Here is a 17938-nt window from a genome sequence, read left to right as displayed (position 1 = left end):
TACATCCCGTCATATTGGGGCGCGAATTTCCCTTGTTCTCAGATTTGTGGAGGAAGGGATCCAGATTCAGTCATGGGGACAAAAGCTAGGACCCTATAGAAATACCCCAGTCGACATCGGAAATGGATGGGTTTCCACTGTGTGTCAGTCACGAGGATGAGACTGTGACTGAGGAGGCCATCCTCTCTGAATTAGAAATTAGAGGTGCCCAGAGAGAACTTTGGGGCAGCTCAAGTTTGGGACTTGACCTTGAAAGGGGCGTGAGACAATGTTATGGTTTGTAATGGTGTTGCCCAAAAGCCGGGAGCGGACACCAGGTACCCACACTTTGCAGTTCAGGGGGAGCTGTTATATCGGGTAACCAAACTGAAAGGTGAAGAGGTAGTGGAACAGCTGTTAGTTCCAGGGTCATACCATCGGAGGGTATTAGACATGGCCCACTCACATATTCTGGGGGACACCTAGGGGTTTAAAAAACTCAGGAGCGAATAGGGAGGAGGTTTTATTGGCCAGAATGTTACTGGGAGATCTTAAACTATTGTGGGTCCTGCCCCACCTGCCAGATAACCGTACCCACCTCCCACCTCTGTAGTCCCTTAGTTCCACTGCCTGTGATAGGAGTTCCCTTTGAGAGGATTGCCATGGACCTTGTGGGTACCTTAGTTAAATCGGCCCAGGGCCATCAATACATTTTGGTCGCCATGAACTATGCGACCCGGTTCCCCGAAGCGGTACCCTTAAGGAACTCATCCAGTAGAAGCATAGCTCAGGAACTTGTCCACATCTTTGCCAGGACCGGCCTGCCAAAGTAAATCCTGATGGACCAAGGAACCCCATTCATGAGCATGGTGATGAAGGAGCTGTGTAAAATGCTTCAGATTACCAAACTGCGAACCTCCGTTTACCATCCGCAGACCGATTGCCTGGTAGAGCATCAATAAGACCCTGAAAGCGATGCTCAAAAAGGTCATCGAGAAGGATGGTCGAGACTTGGACTACCTGCTTCCGTTTCTACTTTTCTCCATCAGAGAATTCCCCAAGCCTCCACTGGCTTCTATCAGTTCTAGCTTCTATATGGCCTGCATCCAAGGGGTCTCCTAGACATCGCCAAGGAAACCTGGGAGGCCGAGGTCACGCCCCACCGGAGCAACATTGAACATGTCACCCAGTTACAGGAGAGAATGGCGAAGGTGATGCCCATCGTGAAGGAATATCTTCTCCGGGTGCAGGAAGCCCAGGAGAGGGTGTATAACTGGTCGGAAAGGCTGAGACAGGTCCAGCCTGGGGATCGCGTTCTGGTTCTCATTTCCACTGTCGAAAGTCAGTTCCTGGCTAAGTGGTAAGGCCTGTATGAGGTGGTGGAGAAACTCAGTGAAGTGAACTACCGAGTCCACCAGCCTGGTCGAAGAAGACCACACCAAGTATACCATGTGAACTTGCTCAAGCCGGGACTGGGAGCCTGTGGAAACTCCTTGCCTGGGAGCCACTCCCGAAGGCAAGGTGGAAGAGGTCACTATAGCAGAGACTCTATTGCCAGCCCAGAAGCAACAGTGTCGAGAACTACTACAGCAGAATCGGGAACTGTTCTCAGAGTTGTCGGGGCATACTCAGGTGGTAGAGCATGATGTGCTAACAGAACCACATGTAAGAGTGAATCTGAAGCCGTATCGGATTATGGAAGTATGCCGGGAGGTGATCTCGACCGAGGTGAAGAGGATGTTAGACCTCGGTGTGATAGAGGAGTCAAAGAGTGGGTGGTCAAGCCCAATCATCCTCGTGCCAAAACCCAACAGAGAGTGGAGATTTTGTAATGACTACCGCCGGCTGATTGAGGTGTGCAAGTGCGACGCGTACCCGATGCCCCGCGTCGACGAACTCATCGAGAGGCTTGGATCGGCGAGATACATCACCACTCTCAACCTGATGAAGGGCTATTGGCAGATCCCCATGTCCCAGAAGGCCAAAGAGAAGACGGCTTTCTCGACACCGGATGGGTGCTTTCAAAACACTCAGATGCCGTTCGGGCTACAGGGGGCCCCAGCCACCTTCCAGAGGGCTATGGATTGGATCCTAGCCCCAAATAAAAGAAGTATGCCACAGCCTACCTTGATGACATTGTAGTTTATAGCCCAGACTGGGCTAGTCATCTACCTAAACTACAGGCCGTTCTGGATGCCCTAAGGAAGGCGGGATTTACAATAAATCCGAAAAAAAAGCGCCGCTGGAAAAGAGGAGGCCAAGTACTTGGGCTATGTCGCTGGAAGAGGAGGAATAAAGCCGCAAGTTAATAAAGTGGAGGCAGACCTGGCCGCAACCGCTCTCCAAGAAGCAAGTGAGAGCATTCCTGGGGATGGTGGGATATTACAGGCGGTTTATCCCAAATTTTGCCGTGATGGCCGCACCACTGACGGATCTCCTAAAAGGCACCAGGTCAACCATGGTGAACTGGACGGAGAAAACAGACTGTTGAAGTCAGCACTGAGAAAATAGCCGGTCTTGGTCGCTCCAGACTTTAAGAAAGAGCTTGTGGTCCAGACAGACGCTTCAGAGGTTGGTTTAGGAGCTGTACTCTCTCAAGAGATAAATGGGGAAGAGCATCCCATTCTCTATCTGAGCCAGAAGCTGTACTCCTGCCAGAAAAACTACGCAATAGTAGAAAAGGAGTGTTCAGCCATAAAGTGGGCCATAGATACACTAAGATACTACCTACTAGGCCAGAAGATTAAGTTGATGTCAGACCATGCCCTGTTGAGATGGTTGAGGGAAAAGAGAGGTAAAAATTCCAGGGTAACTAAATGGTTCCTAGCTCTTCAGGACTTCAACTTTCACGTAGAGCATAAGCCCGGGAAATTACACGGAAATGCTGATGCCTTGTCTAGAATTCCCTGTCTTATATCGGAAGGTGCCCAAACCTCTGGCTTTGGGCAGAGGGGGGAATATGTGACAGACACTGGTATGGTATATGAGGGGAGGTACAGTACAGACCAAAAGTTTGGACACACCTTCTCATTTAAAGATTTTTCCGTATTTTCATGACTAAGAAAATTGTACATTCCCACTGAGGGCATCAAAACTATGAATTAACACATGTGGAATTATATACTTAACAAAAAAGTGTGAAACAACTGAAAATATGTCTTATATTCTAGGTTCTTCAAAGTAGTACCCTTTTGCTTTGATGACTGCTTTGCACACTCTTGGCATTCTCTTGATGATATTCAAGAGGTAGTCACCGGAAATGGTTTTCACTTCACAGGTGTGCCCTGTCAGGTTTAATAAGTGGGATTTCTTGCATTATAAATGGGTTTGGGACCATCAGTTGTGTTGTGCAGAAGTCTTGTGGATACACAGCTGATAGTCCTACTGAATAGACTGTTAGCTGCTTTTTTCTTGCCATAATACAAATTCTAAGTAAAGAAAAACGAGTGGCCATAATTACTTTAAGAAATGAAGGTCAGTCAGTCTGAAAAATTGGGCAAACTTTGAAAGTGTCCCCAAGTGCAGTTGCAAAAACCATCAAGCGCTACAAAGAAACTGGCTCACATGAGGACTGCCCCTCTGCTTTTGAGGATAAGTTTATCCGAGTCACCAGCCTCAGAAATCGCAGGTTAACAGCAGCTCAGATTAGAGACCAGGTCAATGCCACACAGAGTTCTAGCAGCAGACACATCCCTTCAACAACTGTTAAGAGGAGACATTGTGCAGCAGGCCTTCATGGTAAAATAGCTGCTAGGAAACCACTGCTAAGGACAGGCAACAAGCAGAGACTTATTTGGGCAAAAGAGCACAAGGAATGGACATTAGACCAGTGGAAATCTGTGCTTTGGTCTGATGAGTCCAAATTTGAGATCTTTGGTTCCAACCACCGTGTTTTTGTGCGATGCAGAAAAGGTGAACGGATGGACTCTACATGCCTGGTTCCCACCGAGAAGCATGGAGGAGGAGGTGTGATGGTGTGGGGGTGTTTTGCTGGTGACACTGTTGGGGATTTATTCAAAATTGAAGGCATACTGAACCAGCATGGCTACCACAGCATCTTGCAGTGGCATGCTATTCCTTCCGGTTTGCGCTTAGTTGGACCATCATTTATTTTTCAACAGGACAATGACAGCAAACACACCTCTAGGCTGTGTAACGTATATTTTACCAAGAAGGAGAGTGATGGGGTGCTACGCCAGATGACCTGGCCTCCACAGTCACCAGACCTGAACCCAATCGAGATGGTTTGGGGTGAGCTGGACCGCAGAGTGAAGGCAAAAGGGCCAACAAGTGCTAAGCACCTCTGGGAGCTCCTTCAAGATTGTTGGATGACCATTTCCGGTGACTACCTCTTGAAACTCAACAAGAGAATGCCAAGAGTGTGCAAAGCAGTCATCAAAAGAAAAGGTGGCTACTTTGAAGAACCTAGAATATACGACATATTTTCAGTTATTTCACACTTTTTTGTAAAGTATATAATTCCACATGTGTTAATTCATAGTTTTGATGCCTTCAGTGTGAATGTACAATTTTCATAGTCATGAAAATACAGGAAAACTTTAAATGAGTAGGTGTGTCCAAACTTTTGGTCTGTACTGTATGTGTCATGCAGGTTGCTAGCCTGTGTGAACTAGAACCAATAAACTTTCTGCCAGCATGTTATATGCTGGGAGGTTAACTCTTTTAAAGGGCGTGGTTTTATGGGCATGACATAGAGATGGGAGGGACGTCATTTCCCATGCCTCCACCTGAGGGTGTGGCTGAGCAACATTTAAATGTTCAGTCCTGTTTTTTTTTTTTGCCACTTTCACCTGAGGTGATCCTGCCACTACAACTGCCAGTGAGTGTCACTACAGTACCACTAGTATGATGATAAAGTAAATTGATAGTTTAATGGCCCATATGGACTTAAATTCCTGACATACAGACATGGCATTTATAGCTTTATAATGTCTCTATAACGCAGTGTTTCTCAGGGATTCTAGGTGTGATTCAACCTGTGATACTTTCAAAAGGGGATGCTACTAGGTACTAATTATACAGGGTATCCAAACTTTTGCATCGGCCCATTTTCCTTTTTGTAATTTTTTAAATGAAAAAGTTTAAACTACATATATTTTTTTGCCCAAATTGCAAAGGAAATGTGTCATCTTTAACTTTAGGCCTTTTAGAGATCATTTCATATTGAACATGCTTAACTGTTGATAATAACAGTAATTTTGACCATGGGTGACAAAACTTTTACATGTCACTGTGCCCTTCAGCAAGTAAATAAGTAAATATTATAGTACATGTAAATAATATAGGGTACTTAGTAGTGATGAGCGAGCATGTTCGTTACTGCCTCACTGCTCGAGATGCTGGGCGCTCGCTGAGTATTTCCGGGGTTGCTCTGCGGGAGCTCGGGTCCCCTCCCTGCATGTTTGGTTCTTTTTACAGAGCCAATGAACATGTAGGGATTGCCTGACACTCACTGTAGTGCCGCAGCCATGTTGGTTGTGGTATTACAGTGATTGGCTGGCCGCACAGTGTCATCAGGTTTATATTAGACCTGGTGCTGCCGTGCTCGTCACAGTCACTCCGGAATCAGACAGTGTATGGAGAGGTGCTGCCAAACTAGGGAGAGATTCACTTGTTTATTAGGTAGTGTAGATAGAACAGATGTATATTACACTTAACCATCTCAACAAACAGTCCTTCTGAGGACTAATCCATCTGCAGAGATATCAGGCAGGCAGTGTATATAGGCAGGCAGGCAGTGTATATAGCAGACTGCAGTGCATATAGCACATGAGGCTCTATTCCAGTTTTGCCTGTTGCTGCTGTTCTTAGACATTCCTAGACATAGGCCCAGGTCTCAGGGGCCAGGAATTTTTTTTTTTCGATCCTAATCCTCATTATTTGCTTAAAAAGCAATCCAGAGAACACAGTTTATCTGCGAAATTTGCTTGTTGGCACTGCAGAATACAGCCAGATCCTTTCCATATTACAGTGCCAAAAATCCAGCTATTTAAAACTGTGGTTTGTCTGTCACACGGATCACATATAATTGCGCTGAAAATATTGCCATTTCTGGCCTCATTTAAATTTTGTTGCAGTGTGTCAGTGAACTAATTGACACAAGGTCGGTGCTGTTAAAAATAGTTATCTACAGGCCAGCTATTTAAGACTGTGGTTTGTCCGTCACACGGATCACATATAATTGTGCTGAAAATATTGCCATTTCTGGCCTCCATTGAAATCTTGTTTCAGTGTGTCAGTGAAGCTATTGACACCAGTTTGCTGTTAAAAATAGTTACCTACAGGCCAGCTATTTAAAACTGTGTTTTCTCTGTCACACGGATCACATAAACACGTACAGTGCATTGTGAAAGTATTTGGCCCCCTTCAACTTTTCTACTTTTTGCCGCATTTCTGCCTTCAAACATAAAGATATAAAATTCTAATTTTTTGGGGAAGATTCAACAACAAGTGGGACACAATCGTGAAGTGGAATGAAATTTATTGGATATTTTAAACTTTTAAAAAAAAATAAATACTGAAAAGTGTGGCGTGCAATATTATTCGGCCCCTTTAGTTAATACTTTGTAGCACCACCTTTTGCTGCGATTACAGCTGCAAGTCGCTTGGGTTATGTCTCTATTAGTGTTGAGCGAGCACTAAAATGCTCGGGTGCTCGAAGCTCTTGCCGAGCTCACTGTGATACTCGAGTGCTCGACCCGAGCAACGAGCCCAATGTTAGTCTATGGGAGACCCGAACATTTTTGCGGCGGCTCCCCCGGCAGTCTGTAGAAAGCCTAAAAAGTGCCCAAAACGATAGTGACAGTGCTCAAATGACATGGGGACAGCATGGGGATCACCCCTGGAAGCATTTCTGACCCCCAGGTCACTGCTGTCAACAACGTGGTCAGAGGTATTAAGCCACTTTTACAGGCTCACAATAAAATGTTCAAAAATGAAAGTGAAAGTGCTTTCCTGTGAAATATGTTAACCCCTTAATGACCATGGGTCTTTCTGTTTTTGTGTTTTCCTTTTTTGCTCCCCTTCTTCCCAGAGCCAGAACTTTTTTAATTTTCGTTCAATATGGCCATGTGAGGGCTTATTTTTTGCGGGACGAGTTGTACTTTTAAACACCATCACTGGTTTTACCATATCCTGTGCTGGAAAATGGGAAAAAAATTCCAAGTGCAGTGAAACTGCAAAAAAAATGCAATTCCACAGTTGTTTTTTGGGTCCTTTTTTTACCACGTTCACAGATTGCTAAAACTGACCTGCCATCATTATTTTCCAGGTCGTTACGAGTTCATAGACACCAAACATGTATAGGTTCTTTTTTATTTAAGTGGTGAAAAAAAATCCAAAGCTTGCTAAAAAAACAAAAAAAAAATGACGCCATTTTCTGAGACCCTTAGCTTCTCCATTTTTCGGGATCTGGGGCCAGGTGAGGGCTTATTTTTTGCGTGCTGGGCTGATGTTTTTAGTGATACCATTTTGGGGTAGATCCGATGTTTTGATCGCCCGTTATTGCATTTTATTGCAAAGTTGTAGCGACCAAAAAAACTTAATTCTGGCGTTTAAAATTTTTTTCTCGTTACGCCGTTTACTGATTGTATTAATTCTTCTTTTATATTGATAGATCGGGCAATTCTGAACGTGGCGATACCAAATATGTGTATGTGGTTTTTTTTTTATATATATATATATTTTATTCTGAATGGGGCGAAAGGGGGGTGACTTAAACTTTTATATATTTTTTATTTTTTTTATTTTTTAAAAAACTTTTTTTTACACTTTCTGCTTGCTTCTATAGTCTCCAGAGGAGACTAGAAGCAGCAGTTGTCTGATTGCTTTTACTACATACAAGCGATGAGCAGATTGCTTGTATGCAGGAGAAATGCTCACTTGCTATGAGCGCTGACCACTAGGTGGCGCTAATAGCAATTGAGACATGACAACCACAGGCGTCTGCTGCAGACCCTGAGTTGTCATGCCCACCCATTGGTGACCCGCGATCACGTGACGGGGTCACTGATGGGCGGGGCTTAGGACTCCCGGAAGCGCGAGTTAAATGCCACTGTCAGAGATTTAACATGTTAACAGCCGCAATAATCAGCTGACATGTGCTCGCTTCAGTGCGGGCTCACCGCCGGAGCCCCCGCTGAACCGGCCTTCCCGACCTTGTGCGTACTATTACTGACCAGGTCGGAAAGGGGTTAAGGAACATCCTTTCCAGGGTAAAGACTTGTGTATAAGGTAAAATAAATAACCAAAAACAAAAATACTCCTCCACACCTTGGGCTATGTTCACAAGTAGCATTTTTTATGCGTTTTTGCATGTTTGTATTGCTTTCAACCGTGACAAATGCATTCACCGGGAAATGTCATTTTAACATTTTACAACCTTATCTGGCCATGTGCTGTGTGACACATGCATACAGTGCTAAAAAGACATGGGAACAGCATGGGGAAGACCCCTGGAAGCACCTCTGACACCCAGGTCACTGCCTAAAAGTGTGCCCATCAGAAGTGATCCTTGCCGCATCAGAAGATGCAGACTTGCAACTATCCCCGTGCAAGTCCTTGTCCCAGGGTAGTGTTCAATTGTACCTCCCCCATAACTTGCAATACAAGCGCAAGTATGCAGCCTCCCACCCACCCACCCCCAGGCTGCAATACCATACTGCTAGCTTGCTTGCACTTGAAATTGGGCCTTTTAGGCATGTGGAGGTGGAATCTGGCCACCACGTCATGGCTGCGTCGGTAGCCTGGTATTGATACTCAGTCCCCAGCCGCCAGGGGGCGGTCGGGTGTCCATACTCAGTCCCCAGCCGCCCCACGGCCGGGTGACCACACACAGTCCCCAGCCGTGTGGGGGTGGCCGGGTGTCCACCCAGCCGCCCTATTTGTCCCGGTGCGCCTTATACACAAGCGCGCATACCAAAACATTACCTGTGCCCTCCCCAGTGCATTTAGTGGGAAGGACAGCCTAACCACAAACACGTGGACAAGTGAATGTGGCCAGAAATGGTCCATCTCACTGATGCCTTCACACTGGGTTAATATTGTGGAAGCCGGGACACAGTTGGACACTGGGATGCAACACGTCCTCCAGACATAGAGGATTGCGGGTACTGGGTCAATCAGGCTTCAACACAAAGTTCAGAAGGTAGACAGCAGCAGTGGTCGGCCTCCTACACAACGAGTAAATTATTCATGATCATGAGGCCATCCACCTCCTTAGCTTTCTGTTCCTTGGAATGCAAGCGCATGTATGTAGTAGCAGCTAGGCCTGAGGTGGTCAGCGTTTTGGTGCATATTCTACCTCCTTCGAGGATTGATGGATGTTTTCCTGCTACTATCCCAGTTCTATGACTCCCGTTAAAACAAAGCTTCAGGTGATGAATGATGGATGAGGTGGTGGCAAAGGAGAAAGAGCAGGAGGAACAGGGACCATTCACATCAATATCAGGCCAGCCAACCACACATGTCTTGTAGGATATGTTTCCGTACCAAAAGGAGCGGTTCAGCTACACAGTTATAAGGCATACAGTGAATGCAATGCCTGCCAAAAATTTCAAGGCACTCCAATGCCCCTTGGAAATGACATGGAGGTCAGAGGGCGTTAACTAAACCTTTTTTTCGATTTATAGCAACTGGGTCTCCCATGCACTGTTGGCCTAAGCAGTGAATGGAAGGCTTTCCAAAAATTATGAGGAACTGCAATGCCCCTTACAAGAGCCATGTGTGGCACCCCAGGGGTCTGGTCACCACAGTAATAGAGATATTACGTCGGAGAGCAAGTGGGAGGTTTCCTGGTCAGGATCCCTTAAACATGCAACATCCTCCTGCCCCAGTCCTGGGAGGGGAGAATTCTGCCCTTATAAACTGGATCTGGGGCGGGGTTGAGTGAGTCAGAGAACAGTCAGAGTCAGAGTGAGAGCAAGGGAAAGTAACAGCAAGGAGCTCTGTAGGAGCTAGGAGCTAAAGACCAGGGGCTGGAAGCTGAGCAGAGCTCGCCCTGGCAGAAGACAATAGGAACCGGACACAGGAGTCCGAAGCTGTGAGGACTTATATATCCAGCAGCAGAAACCAGCCGGCAGGGGATTTCAGGTCCTCTGGCCATAGAAGCCCGGAGGCTCAGTCACAAGCAAGGGACCAGCACCGCCGTCATGGAGCGGAGGCTAACAGAAGGCCCCAAGTCACCAGCCATACGGGTGAGCACTACAAGGTACACTCAGGGACGTGGGCTACTTCTACCCGCTTACAGCAAGGTAGCCAGGAAGAGTGCAGACAGACGGGTAGGCCTACAACTCCACCTGGCCAGGGGAACTCCTGCTTGCTCACAGACTGACCAGGCCTCTTATGCTAGCCAGTACTCCCGGGAGGGTCTACCTTATAATCATCAGTAAAGACCCTGAACTGCACTGCAAAGACTCTGAGTCGTTCCTGCTGCGCTCGCGCACCATCACCCCCATCATCCACACTCACTGCCCTGAGGCTATACTCCTCCCGAGGGGAGTTATCCCATTCTATGCTGCGCACACAACACCAGCCTCAGCGGTCTGCCTCGCAGCGGTGGTACTCCCTGACCGCAATCCACGGGTGGCGCAGTCGGACAATTAACCTCAAAACCTAAGAAAGACTGCCACTGGTTTGACCAGCCTGAGCCACGGGACCGGGTCACCGCCACGGAGACTACAGACCCCAGAGACCCGGCACCGGGTATCCCACACACGTGTACACACGGCCCAGGGGGCGCGTCACATGCAGTACAGCATATTACAAACATAAGTGACATTATTGGGGAGTAGGTGGCCCATAGTATTTGCTTATGCCTTGCAAGCAAAAGCTGCCAAAAATTAGGACGGAGCAACTTGCAATGCCCCTTACAAGAGCCATGCAGTACAGCATATTACAAACATAAGTCCCATTATTGGGGAGTGGGTGTCCCATAGTATTTGCTTATGCTTTCCCAGCAAAAGCTGCCAAAAATTAGGACGGAGGAACTTGCAATGCTGGCACCCTGGTGGTATAGTGGTGGTGGAGGCTGAGAATAAGGAGAAGAAGATTAAACAGCCGAAATGAGGAAGCGTATACCCATGTGTGGGTGTGAAGCGGTGCATGTGAATACACCTCCCAAAATAACACAGTGGATTTGACTTTATGTTACTCTGCTGTCATTTGGTGGTGATGAGAAGTCTGGCCCAATCCAGCCCTTGTTCATTTTGATAAGGGTCAGCTTGTCAGCATTGTCAGTGGACAGGCGAGTGCGATTATCAGTTATAATTCCCCCAGCGGCACTAAACAAACGCTCCGATAACACGCTAGCGGCAGGGCAGGCCAGGACCTCCAAGGCGTACAGAGCGAGTTCATTCCAAGTGTCCAGCTTGGATACCCAATAATTAAAAGGCACAGCGGAATCACGGAGGACGCTGGTACGATCGGCCAGGTACTCCCTCACCATCTTTTGAAACTTTCCACTCCTTGTGAGAGTACCCCGCGCCTCAGGGCCTGTAAGCTGGGCGGGTGTCAGAAAACTGTCCCAGAACATTGACAGTGTTCCCCTGGCTCTGCTGGATTGGAGTTGCATCTCTCTCGCCTGTACGCCTTGGTTGGGCAACGAACTGTGACCTCTGCCGCTAGCGTGTTCAGATGGGAATTTTTTTAAGAGCTCTGCAGCAAGGGCCTTCTGGTATTGCCCCATTTTTGTAGACCTCTCTACCTCAGGAATAACAGAGTGAAAGTTCTCTTTGTAGCGGGGGTCTACAAGTGTCACCAACCAGTAATGACTGTCACCCAACAGTTTGACAACGTGAGGGTCACGGTTAAGGCAGCGTAACATAAACTCTGCCATGCGTGCCAGACTGGTAACGGGCAAGATTTCCGTGTCCTCACCAAGATGACGACTGACCATGCTCTTCTCCTCCTCCTCCTCCTCCTCTTCCTCCACCCCCTGTCCTCAGGCCACCCACGCTGAACCGACGGTATGACACTTGTACAGGTACTACCGTCTACAACGCATGATAGCAGCTCCTGTTCTTCCTTCTCCTCCTCCTCCCCCTCCTCCTCTCCCTCATTGTCCCCCAATGCACGTTGGGATGAGATGAGGCTGGGCTGTGTGTAATCGCCCGCTATGGCTTCTTGATCCATCTCATCATACTCTGGCTGCAATGCCTCCTCTTTAATTCTCTGCAGAGAGCATTGCAAAAGACAGACAAGTGGGATGCTGACACTAATGATGGCGTCATCGCCACTCACCATCTTGGTGGCCTCCTCAAAGTTTTTCAGGATGGTACATATGTCAGACATCCAGGTCCACTCCTGAGGTCTTATGTGTGGAGTCTGACCTGAATATCGACTTCCTTGTTGCAGCTGGTACTCCACAACTGCTCTCTTTTGCTCACAAATCCTTTGCAACATGTGGAGGGTAGAGTTCCAACGTGTGGGGACATCACACACCAGTCGGTGTGCCGGAAGCTGCAAATGCTGCTGCAACACAGCAAGGGCGGCGGAAGCTGTAGCCGACTTGCGAAAATGAGCTGACAGGCGGCGTACTTTCACGAGCAGATCTGGCAACTCGGGGTACGATTTAAGAAACCGCTGAACCACGAGGTTAAGCACATGAGCCAGGCATGGTACGTGTGTGATCTCACCTCGCCTCAGAGCCGCCACCAGGTTACGGCCATTGTCACACACGACCATGCCGGGATGTAGGTTCAGCGGTCTCAGCCACAGATCTGCCTGCTCTTTCACATCTGTCCACAACTCACCAGCAATGTGAGGTTTATCACCTAAGCTTATGAGTTTCAGCACAGCCTGTTGCCGCTTGGTGGAGGCAGTACTGCAATGCTTCAAGCTTGTAACTGATGTGGTGATATCTGAGATGGAGGCTGAACATGAGGAGGAGGAGGAGGAGGAGGATGCGCAGGAGCTTCCACTATGTTTACCCAGTGTGCCGTCAGAGAGATGTATCGTCCCTGGCCACAAGCACTTGTCCACGTGTCCGTTGTCAGGTGGACTCTCCCAGTAACTGCGTTGTTGAGGGCACGGCAGATGCTTTGGGACACGTGCTTGTGTAGTGTGGGGATGGCACACCGGGCAAAATAGTGTCGGCTGGGGACCGAGTACCGAGGGACGGCCACCGCCATAAGATTGCAGAAGGATTCCGTCTCCACCAGCCAAAAAGGCAGCATTTCCAATGCAAGCAGTCGTGAAATGTGCGAATTTAGGACTGTGGCCTGTGGGGCGTAAGCTGCGAATTTCCGCTTTCGTTCAAAGGTCTGAGATATGGACAATTGAACGCTGCGGTGGGACGTGGACGTGGACGTTGATGCTGTTTCTTGAGAAACTGCCATAACAAGTGAAGACTGAGAGGAGAGGGCATCTTTACATGCAGTATGGACAGGGGATTGCCTTGCACACACAACAGGGGGTTCTATTGCATGCACAACAGTGGAAGAAGCAGTGGTGACACCCGCTGACACTGGTCGTGGACCCTGGGTTTCGCCCCACAAAGTCGGGTGCTTTGCTGCTATGTGCCTGATCATGCTGGTGGTGGTCAGTCTGGTAGTTTTGTCACCCCTGCTGATGCTGGCATGGCAGGTGGAACATATGGCCTTTTTGGGGTTATCAGCAGAGTCTTTAAAAAAATTCCAGACTCTGGAAGACCTACCGCTTTTTCTGGCAACTTCCTCGTGTTGGTGTTACGGGGAACGGTTGCCTGCCTTCTGTCTGCGTCCACAACACTGCTTCTTCCTGCCTGTTGGGGTACTCTGCCTCCCTCCCCCTGTGTGCTGCTAGCCTCACTCTCCATGTCCTCCTTCCACGTTGGGTCAGTTACTAGATCATCCACCACCTCCTCCTCTTCCACTTGCGCACCGTGATCCTCCTCCTCACTTCCTGGCAATTGTGTCTCGTCATCGTCCACCTCTTGTGACAGATTGCCAATGTCGACTTCCTGTGGCCGTGGCTGTTCAAATATTTGGGCATCGCAACATGGGATATCCTCTTCCACCACTTCAAGCGTATCAGGCGAGGGGCCCAAATATGGAAATGGACCAGTGAACAGCTCTTCAGAGTGTCCAAGTGTGGGATCACTTGCTGTCTGACGACACTCGGCATGGTGGGAGGAAGGAGCATCAGGGTGAGGAGGAGTATGCGGTCGAGACTCACGGCTACTAAGAGTTGACTGTGTGGAAGACAGACCGGAGGTGGTGGTGCCCAGGTAACTGGAAGTATTGTCTGCTATCCAATTAATAACCTGTTCACACTGATCAGTTCTCAATACTGGTGTTGTTCTGTGCTTCAATAGTAATTCGGTCAAGAAGTGGGAGCGAGAAGATGTGGCTGTTGGTTGTGGCACATTTTCACCTTGGCCACGGCCCCGTCCTCTGCACGAACCATCACCAGAACGTCCACTTCCACGTCCCTTGCCACGCGCCTTGCCCATTGTAAATGAAGTAAAATATCTTACACTTGCACTATTAATGGAAAAAGGGTAATAAAGAGTAGATTAGAACCGTGGAAGAGGAAAACCACAGTTATTGTTTACTGGGGTATACCACACTTTTTTAAATAGAGATATTTGCGGCTGAACAGTGAGCGACACACTCAAACTGCTTTTTTTTTAGATACCAAAGGCCCAAAACTGGATAGTACAGCAATTTGACCCGTGGAACTGCGAAACCACACTGGGATGTCTGGCCTACACAAGACTATTTTCAACAGATATATTTTTGTGTCATAACAGTCAGGAGACACTACTGTTTTTCTTTACGGAAAAAAATACCAAAACCTGAATAATAGAGATTTTTTACCGTGGAACAGCAAAACCACAGTTATAATTTACTGGTGTATACCAGGCTTTTTAAAATATATATATATTTGCGGCTGAACAGTGAGCGACACACTCAAACTGTTTTTTTTTAGATACAAATGGCCCAAAAGTGGATAATACAGAGGTTTGTACCGTGGAACTGCAAAACCACACTTGTATTTCTCGGGCCTACACCAGACTATTTTCAACAGATATATTTGTGTCTGAAAAATCAGGGAGACACAATTTTTTTTTTTTTACAGCAAAAAATGCAAAAAGCAGGATAAAAGAGATTTTTTACCGTGGAACAGCAAAAGCACACTTCTGTCTCTCTAGCCTAAACCAGACTATTTTCAACAGATATATTTGTGTCTGAAAAATCAGGGAGACACTATTATTATTTTTATACAGCAAAAAATGACAAAAATAGGATAATAGAGATGTTTTACCATGGAACATCAAAAACACAGTAATAATTTACTGGTGTATACCAGGCTTTTTAAAATATATATATATATTTGCGGCTGAACAGTGAGCGACACACTCAAACAGTTTTTTTTAGATACAAATGGCCCATAGCACTGCAAAACCACACTTCTATTTCTCTGGCCTACACCAGGGGGGGGGGGGGGGGGGGCACCAAAAGGTTAATAAGATGGGTATTTGTACATTGTGAAGGAGGAAAAAAAAAAGAGGATTTAGATAAAAAAAAAGGATTTTCCTGGCCCCCGGGACCTGGAGCTAAGTCCAGCAATTTCAGCAACAGGAGCAGCACACAGGACTGTAATGCAGTGTTTGCTGGTATAACCACTGCGTCTCCTATACAGCCTGCCTGCCTGCCTGCCTGATATACCTGGGATGGATATTAGTCCTGAGAAGGACTGTTTGTTTGATCTGGCAGCCTTTACAGACCCTACACTAACTATTTTGCAGGATATATCTCTCCCTAAATCAGCAGCGCTGTCCCTACACTGTCTGATCCGGAGCGACTGTGTCCAAGATGGCGGCGCCCGGTTTTAAATACTCGAGGTGACGCTGTTCGGCCAGCCAATCACTGTAATGCCCACAAACAACATGGCTGCGGCATTACAGTGACTGGCTGGCAATCCCTGCATGTTCATTGGCTCTGTAAAGAGCGCCAAACATGCAGGGCGGAGACCCGAGTTCCCGCCCGAGTAACCCGGAAATGCTCGGTGCTCGCCGAACATCCCGAGTCGCGTGATGCTCGGGCGAGTACCGAGCAGTGTCGAGCATGTTCGCTTCTTCATTGAAAAACAGCTCAAGCTCATTGAGGTTTGATGTAGGGCGTTTGTGAACAGCAGTTTTCAGCTCTTTCCACAGATTCGCAATTGGATTCAGGTCTGGACTTTGACTTGGCCATTCTAACACCTGGATAAGTTTATTTTTGAACCATTCCATTGTAGATTTTATTTTATGTTTGGGATCATTGTCTTGTTGGAAGATAAATCTACGTTCCAGTCTCAGGTCTTTTGCAGACTCCAACAGGTTTTCTTCCAGAATGGTCCTGTATTTGGCTCCGTCCATCTTCCCATCAATTTTAACCATCTTCCCTGTACCTGCTGAAGAAAAGCAGGCTCAAACCATGATGCTGCCACCACCATGTTTGACAGTGGGGATGGTGTTTTGAGGGTGATAAGCTGTGTTGCTTTTACGCCAAACATATTGTTTTGCATTGTGGCCAAAAAGTTTGATTTTGGTTTCATCTGACCAGAGCACCTTATTTCACATGTTTGGTGTGTCTCCCAGGTGGCTTGTGGCAAACTTCAAGCGAGACTTTTTATGGCTATCTTTGAGAAATGGCTTTCTTCTAGCCTCTCTTCCATAAAGGAAAGATTTTTGCAGTGTACGACTGATTGCTGTCCTATGGACAGACTCTCCCGCCTCAGCTGTAGATCTCTGCAGTAGTGTTGAGCCACCCCCGTAGTGTTCGAGTTCGGTTCGGTTCGTCGAACACCCGTGTGTTCGCCGAACTGTTCGTCGAACTGTTCGTCGAACACCTTCGAACACCGTTAAAACCAATGGCAGGCAAACAAAAACACATAGAAACACATAGAAAACACCTTCAAAGGTGTCCAAAAGCTGACAAACTGCTCAGAAGACACAACTAACACATGGAAAAGTGACAAGTACATATAGTCATGCGAAAAGAAAAGAGGTGGAGGAGTAAAAGGAGGGGGAGACACAGATATAGGCATGTCATGCCCTTCTAAAATCCAAAAAGTGAGAAGCCGACACGTTCAGTCCGCTCCTGCCCGTGCCACCTCCGTGTCGCCGGGTTTGTGCCAGAGCCGCGGTGAACCCTGACGGCCAGCCCCCCTCTCCCAATACTGGTGCCTGTACGCTGGTGGGTCGAGCGAGCCCCCCTGTGGTGGAGGCAGCTCTAAGCTTTTCAATTTAAATTGTCTCTCTAATTTGAATGAATACACTTTAAATCCATTTACAAGGATCTATTGGAGGGCAAGTCTCATGCCAGCAGCCGCGTAATTCCAGCTCCAGTAGCGTCCACTAAAGCTGCTGCAGTTAAAAAGCTTTTATATGGATCGAGCTCGGCTGTCCACCGCAAGGCATCCTACTGCCAGTCCCAGCCCCTATGCCTTGGGGTGCCTCCTGATGCTCTTCACTGAGTATCCCGTGGTCCCGAAGCATTTCCTTTGAAAAAATTAAGTGTCCAAACTACAGGTGGTGTAGCTTGCTTAACAGCCGGGATAATCCGCTGACTAGCAGACACTGCTACTAGGCACAAAGTATTTCCTGGGCTAGATGCAGTTAAAAATTTGTAATTAGATAGTCTCGTTGGATGCTGAGAAAGCATTCCATAGAGTCTCCTGGCACGCCATATATGATTCTCTTAAAAAGCTTGGGGTAGGGGTCTAGGGGACCCTTTTATAGCCAAAATCACGGCCCTGTATCACAATACGTCACCTAGGCTGAAGATAAATGGAACTGTAGCACCCTGAGGGCTCGGTTGCTACAGAGGTATTGCACCTCACCCAGAGGTGTGATATCTCACTCTCAGGTAAGGATGGAGTGTGGATCAGGACCCGACACCTGCATGCATTACACCACATTGCCGTGGGGCAGGGCGACCAATATGCCTCTGAGATGGGCACGACAGTCCCTGTC

This window comes from Phyllobates terribilis, unplaced genomic scaffold, assembly GCF_046119375.1.
Source record: "Phyllobates terribilis strain yellow unplaced genomic scaffold, ASM4611937v1 Scaffold_1__5_contigs__length_1240528914, whole genome shotgun sequence".
Classification (NCBI taxonomy): Eukaryota; Metazoa; Chordata; class Amphibia; order Anura; family Dendrobatidae; genus Phyllobates; species Phyllobates terribilis.
Note: the sequence above shows the minus strand (reverse complement) of the source record.